Raw genomic sequence first — 7542 nt, forward strand, 5'->3', positions numbered from 1 at the left:
TATTCAGTTGTGAATTTCTTCCTGAACCCACAAAGGACAAGAAAGAGGAAAGACTGGTCATATCCGGTCCCCACTAGAGCAGTTCAGTGCAGAACTCTGTTACAACTCCTGAAAAATGAAATCAAGGAACATCACACCCTTGTGTGTGCTACCTTAATTTCTGAATAAAGCCCAATAGAAAGTCCTAAACCTGACCATCAGTAGCAATTAGTAACACTTTCATTCAGAGGTGGACTGTGCATGGGTTTAGAGAAGAACCAGGAGCTCATGCTAAAGGCAAATAAATATGTTCCATTATTGACCACGGTCACTGTGTCATCTGTGTCATTTGTGTCATCTCACAAATGTAACATCTTTAGTGCCCACCGCCACAGAAGAAAGCACATATTGTTGCCCATCTTACATACCTGGAAAGGGAGGCTCAGACAGGTGAGGTCATGGGCTCAGCATTCAGTGCTGATAATGCAAGATTGTGATTCAAGCTATGATCTGTCTGACTCAGAGCCCTCTGTTCTTTCCACTCCTCATGCTGAGAGAGCGAGACCACAAATCCCATTACCTCTCCCAATTTTCCCTCTCCTCCCATTATCCCACAGGTCCAGGCCAGACTTCTGACCCAGACAGAAACTGAAAGTGTAGAAAACACACTGTTTCACTGTGTGTGATACCCATTATGTGCCGGGCTCTGAGTTGAGCACTCGGGACATGGGGATGAATGGAATCCAAAGCTTTCCTTGAAGGATGTGCTCACACTAGGCACAAACCCTCTACTTTCCCATCCAGGGAGGAGAAAGACAATCTTTGGGCCATGGGACTACACACTATACACCCATTCATTCACTCATTCATTCACCAAATACATGTTAAAACGAACCATGTGCCAGGGACTTTCCTAGGCTGGGGGAATTCAGAAGTAATGAAAATTCTAAGCCCTGTCCTCTTGAGCCTTGTAGAAAATGAGAAGATTATATCCTATGGAGAGCAGTTTATACTCTCTCCTGTTGGTGGTGGGAATCAAGTTTGGGGGATATAAAACACAACACTGGGGACGGGCTGTGTTTTCTTCCCACTCTTGAGGTTCAGTGGGATGGATGGAGGCTCAACACCGAAAGACTATTGGCTTGGGTTGGAGAGGGCAAATGCTAACCCCATCTTCAATGGACTCCATGTGTGAAGAGACTTCTCTAGGCCTCCGCCCCTTGACCCACAGATCATTAAGATCCCATCAGTGATCTCACTGGTAGTGGCAAACTCCAGAGACCTTTGGAAAACCTATAAAGGTGTTTTTGGGTTTCGAAATAATTGTGGAGGCATACTCACCTCTAGTGGGTAAGGACTGAAGATGGCAGACATCATACATTGCACAGACGATTTTCCACACCTAGCAAGGGTCAACATCTTGTGTGACTTTCAAAATGTCCCAGAGCTGTGAGTCATGCTGCTGTGAACACTTGTGTATAAATATTTGTTTAAATACTGTTTTCAATTCTCTTGGGTCTATAGCCAGGGCAAAATTGCTAGGTCATATGGTAATTCTATGTTTACCTGTTTGAGGAAGGACTGAACTCTTTTCCACAACATTGGTATGCCCGTACAATGGAATATTATTAGGCCATAAAAAGGAATGAGGTCCTGATCCTTGCTACACTTATGCTAAGTGAAAAGCCAGACACAAAAAAATCACCTACTTTTATGAATCCATTGTATGAAACTGCCTGAATAAGTAAATCTACAGAGACATAAAGCAGACTAGTTGGTCCCATGGGCTTGGGGGAGTGGGGAATGGGAAGCAATTGGTTAACATGGGGTCAGGTTTCCTTTTGGAGTGGTGTCTCAGGGCAAAACAGAGGTGATGGTTGCACAACACTGTGACTGCAGAAATGCCACTGAATTGTGCACTTGAAGATGGTCAACAGTAAGTTTAAGTTATATGAATTTTACTTTCATTGTAAAAGGTGGTTTTTTAAAATATTTTATTTATTTATTTATTTATTTGACAGACAGAGATCACAAGTAGGCAGAGAGGCAGGCAGAGAGAGAGAGGGATGCAGGCTCCCTGATGAGCAGAGAGCCCGATTCGGGGCTTGATCCCAGGACCCTGGGATCATGACCTGAGCCGAAGGCAGAGGCTTTAACCCACTGAGCTACCCAGGACCCCCAAAAGTTTTTTTTTTTTAGTCTTGCTGGACATTTTGAAGGTGAAACATCTGTTTATATGAGCTTAGTACTAATCTCACATTATGTATAAACACAAAATATTTTTTGTCCAGTTTTAATAACCAGTGTTTCGTTTTGTTTTGTTTTTCTTCAGGAACGCAACCACCATCTAAGTTCAGGGAAGTTTATCTTTTGTTCAGAACTTTATCAAGAGCTGTTGATCATTTACAACATGATATCCCAAGACAGACATTTCCATAATCTTGGAGTTGTAACTAAAACCATCTGCTTTTGTGGACATCACATCCTGATGTGACATGAGGTCCTAAGACCTTCACCACATCTCTGAGTAGTCCTGGCAGGGCATTTAAGTATTGAAACGTCTATCATTTTACTATAAATCTTACTTTCCTTTCACTTCGTTTCTATCATTGTGGTTAAGTACATGATAGTGACCTGTTTCTGGTATTACACATGCAGGTTAAGGGGATATAACAAAAGACTTGTTACTAAAAGGGTGCGGGACATTGGGTCCATAGGATTGGAAAGCACTGATTTAGATTACCTCCAGAGGGACTCTGACTGTGAGACAAGTTTGGGTTTGACTCTAGGCAGCAAGCCCACACCCATTCCCAACCCACTCAGAGACCCCAGCAAACCACTGCTTTGTGGAGAGGAGAGGCTAAGGCAGAATCTGTGGACTGACACACTCACCAACCATTTGGACCTCTTTCTTTTATTTTTTAATATTTTATTTATTTATTAGAGTAAGATACAACAAGAGAGGGAACACAAGCAGAGGGAGTGGGAGAAGCAGGCTTCCCGCTTCCCAATGCGGGGAATCCCCAGGGATCCCAGGACCCTGGGTTCATGACCTGAGCCAAAGGCAGATGCTTAGTGACTGAGCCAGCCAAGCATCCTGATTTTGACTTCTTTCTTTCTGGCATACATCTCAAAAGCACAGAGGCTGGAAAGTTAAAAGCTACATTTCCAGGAGGCCCGGGTAGCTTAGTCGGTTAAGCCACTTCCTTCAGCTCAGGTCATGATCCCAGGGTCCTGGCATCGAGTCCCGCATCAGGCTCCTTGTTCAACAAGAAATCTGTTCTCTCCCCACCTCTGCCTGCCACTCTGCCTGCTTGTGCTCTCTCGCGCGCTCTCTCTCTCTCTGACAAATAAATAATTTTTAAAAAGCTACATTTCCATGACCCCCCAGAGCTGGGGTTCTGGCTGTGATTTGCATTTCACCAACCAGATGCACTCTCTAAAACCCTGAACCAAAACTTAGTCTGGAAGGACCCAGAGCGCCGCGCACAGACCATGGTCCGCAGCGTGGTTCTCCGGTTGGTAGTTTCCCCAACTTGGCCAAGGAAGCGTGACTCAGAAGAGGAAATTTTCCCAGAAACTCAGTCTACAGCCTCCGCCAGCCCTCTGAGAGATTTTCTAGGATACCAGTTTCTGCTAATAAATCATTCTCTGCTTAAACTAGCTTAGAGTGGTTCCTGGTTTTGCAACCAGCCCTTAACCAATACTGACAGTAAGAGAGATACAGGGCTTGCCTGAGGTCAAATGCCAGTCAAAGGCAGAGCTGAGGTTCAAATCCAAGGCTCTTTAGGATGTGGCCTCCATCTCCCCAGCCCCAAGCAGCCCTCAATTCTAGAACCCTGATCAGAGGGGACTGGGGTAAAGGCACTTCTTGGGGGGATCCTGTTGGTAAGGGAGGAACTCCTGCCCTAGGGTATGAGGATGGCCAAACACATGACCGCCAACCTGGACAAATGATATCAACAGCAACTTACTAGTTACATACACTCACAGCTTGAGGGAGGACACCACACACTGGCACGTGACGGTTGTACGAGAAAACAGAGCAAACCACCAACGGTTGTGGGAGGATGGGTTTGTAGTATCAAGAGGGTGGGTGTCTCCTGGTTTCCATGTCCCTAATTATAGGGAACTGAAATGGGCTACTCAGGAGTAAGCACGAACACTTCCCTGGTAAGAACCAGCTAAAAGGATTATTTAGCTCAGAGACTTTGTCAGTGGGTGCAGAGTGGGGGTGAGGAGAGGCTGAGGTTTGAACATTCCAGGTTTCCTCCAATCTTACCCATTGTCAAGGCAACACATAATATTGAGTCTTAATTTGACATCTTACACTGCAGCTCCTTGTGCGAAATTGTTGAGGTGATGGAAAAAAGTGTTGAAGATAGAAATGCCAAACAGGTGCTCCCCAAAGAGGTAAATGGGCAGATGATCTCTTATTCATGGCCCAGGGCACCAAAGGCTGTGGTCATACGTGGGTTGCCTGAGACCAAACCCCTCTGGATCTTTCACGATGGGAACGCATGTCTGTCCTACACACCCATGTAGTGCTGGCCTTTCATCTCACAGCTGTTGGGGGGGAGGGGGGTCCAAGCATCACATGCTCACCTCTGGGTACTTCCAGGCTTTCTTGATCACAACAGGAAAGAGCAAGGCCACAGGTCATCCCCATCACGGGTGGGTTCCCACCTGTGCTGTCGGTGCAATAGGTCCTGAGGATTGCCTTCCAGAATAAGCAATGCCCCTGTTGGCCAACGTTGGAATCTCCCTGCTGATATATTTTTACAACTGTAGTCAGTTTCTGCTCCACTTGCTTCCAGTCAATGCTGTGGACTCGTAACCAAAGCCAAGTACCTGGTTGCATGGGAATTCATTTATCCATTCTGCCCCATACTTGATGTGTTTTCGGTGTGAACACTCACACCTTTGCTTCTGGAAAATCCTCTCCCTTTGCTTCTTTGCATTATCTCTTCTGGCTTTTCTTTCTCTCTACAACTTGAGCTGTGTGTGGGTTTTTTCATATTTTTTCTTTCTTTTTCCCATATACATCAGTTCTTGACTCATATCCACCAATTTTTATTCTATAATCTCATGTTCTCTTTTTGGGAATGTTACTCCTTTAATCTCTCAAGGGTCTTAAAATTCTTATTTCAAAATTATTTGGAGGACTAGACTGTTATTTGCATTTTGCCTTTCGTGAATTCATACCCTAGTTGTTAAATTTGTTGGCTATTTTCTCAAGAGATCCTTCATGAAAATGCCTTGTATAAGTCTGAGATCTTTGAACACTCCCAATAAAACTGTTTTTCTGGGCGCCTGGGTGGCTCAGTTCGTTAAGCGACTGCCTTCGGCTCAGGTCATGATCCTGGAGTCCCAGGATCGAGTCCCACATCGTGCTCCCAGCTCCATGGGGAGTCTGCTTCTCCCTCTGACCTTCTCCCCTCTCATGCTCTCTCTCTCTCAAATAAATAAATAAAATCTTTTTTAAAAATAAATAAAATAAAACTGTTGTTCTCTTTATTGGCTTAAAAATAAATTAATAGAGGGGTGCCTATGTGGCTCAGTCAGTTAAGTGTCTGACTTCAGCTGAGGTCATGACCTCAGGGTCCTGGGGTGGGAACCCACATGGGGCTCTGTGCTCAGTGGGGAGGCTGCTTCTCCCTCTGCCTCTCCCCTGCCCCCTCCCCCACTCATGCTCACTCTTTCTCTTCTCTCAAATAAATAAATAAAATATTTAAAAATAAATTAATAGAGTATAACAATTAAGCAATCATGAAAGATCCTTGCTCATGTTTCAGAAATATAAATCTTACATGTAGCAACAACTAGAACATGAAATGATTACAAGGTATCCAGGAGAAGTTCCTCTGGGCAAACACTGGGCCAGCTGGCTGATTTCGTTAGTGTTGAGGAACAGAGAGGGCTGTGCCCAGGGAACCTGCCTCACAGGCAGTAGTGGAAAAAATACAAGTCTCATCACAGGTTAGGAAAAGGAACAGAGCCCCTCCCTCCTTAAAAATAAAGTCATAAAGGGGACCTGGGTGGCTCGGTCGGTTAAGCATCTGACTCTCTTGATTTCGACTCAGATCACAATCTCTCAGTTGTGAGATTGAGCCCCGAATCTGGCTCCAGGCTCAGGAGGGAGTCTGCATGAGTTTCTCTCTTCTCTCCCTCTCTCTCTGCCCTTCCCCTTCCCCTGCTCTCTCGCTCTCTCTCCCTCGTAACAAAAAATGTAGTGATGACTGAACACTGGGGAACAGACTCAGGGAAAAACAGAAAAACTATTTGATTAGTCTCTGGGTAAGTTGGTTTCCTAAACCTTCACCCCTATGGATTGTATTAAATTAACCAAAATTAACCTTAGCTCAAGAATGAAGGGTCTCCGTTGATTCTGTCAATGCCGAAAGGAACTTGCTTTCCTATTAGTATTTTTTTTTAAGATTTTATTTATTTACTTGACAGAATGACAGCAAGAGAGGGAACACAAGGAGAGGGAGTGGGAGAGGGAGAAGCAGGTTTCCCGCTGAGCAGAGAGCCCAATGTGGGGGGGGGGGCCTTGATCCTAGGACCCCAGGATCATGACCTGAGCCAAAGGCAGACACCTAAAGACTGAGCCACCCAGGCGCCCCTCCTAGTATCATTTTTATGCACATATGTTCCCATTTTAGTGTGTGAACTTGCCTGGAATGGAAAGTTTCTGTTTCCCTTCTCTGTGCCTCTCCTTCCTGATTTTGTGGTTACTTTCCTCTATCTCCCACGGTTCCTCCAGGCCAGAAACAAGTTTTGTATCCCCAGCTCAGAGCTACCCTGACCTGGCTATAATTAGTTCTAAATCCTAAAGCCATAGCATGTTACCAGTGGAAGGGGTCTCAAAGATCATCTAGGCCAAACCAGCCATGTCTCCAAGAAAGAAAGCAGACTCTGAGATGAGGGACCTTGCCCAAGTCACCTGCCAGGTGGACGTCACTCCTGGAGCCTGGTCTATACTACCATACCTCTCTTGACCAGCTCTAGCTCCCGGAATCCAACCGAGGCTTCTCCACCCAGCTTCCAACACCTCCTCTAGATCTTCTTCCTTCATTCAGTCCCTCAAAAATGCTGCCTGAGCGCCTGGCACTGTGCGTGCTGGGGAGGCAACAGTGAAAAAGAAACACATAGATGCAAAGTGGCTCGGAGGTAGATTGTGGGTCCGAATGGCTTGGACTCCAACCCTGTCTCTGCCACTTGCTCCCTGCATGATTTTGGCAGATCAGGAGACCTCTGTTATTTTGGGGAACCTACGTAAAATAGGTTCATCATTCATACCTTATTTATGGCCATTGTTGGAAGTAAGTGACGGGATAGTCATAAGGCATCCAGCTCCGTGTCTGGCAGGCAGGGAGTCGAAAACAGTAGCTCTCATTTTTATTATAGCTTCCTTCCTGCATGTCTGGAGCTCGGAAGGAGGGGTCAGGCCCTTCTGTCACCTCAGATCTTGTCTCTGGGGCAGCCTTGCTCACGCCAGGTGACCATCAGCCCCGTCTGGTCCCGTCCTCTATCTAAGACTACAGTTCTCTCTCCACAGCC

Source organism: Lutra lutra, chromosome 9 (genome assembly GCF_902655055.1).
Source record: "Lutra lutra chromosome 9, mLutLut1.2, whole genome shotgun sequence".
In the NCBI taxonomy this organism is placed as follows: Eukaryota; Metazoa; Chordata; class Mammalia; order Carnivora; family Mustelidae; genus Lutra; species Lutra lutra.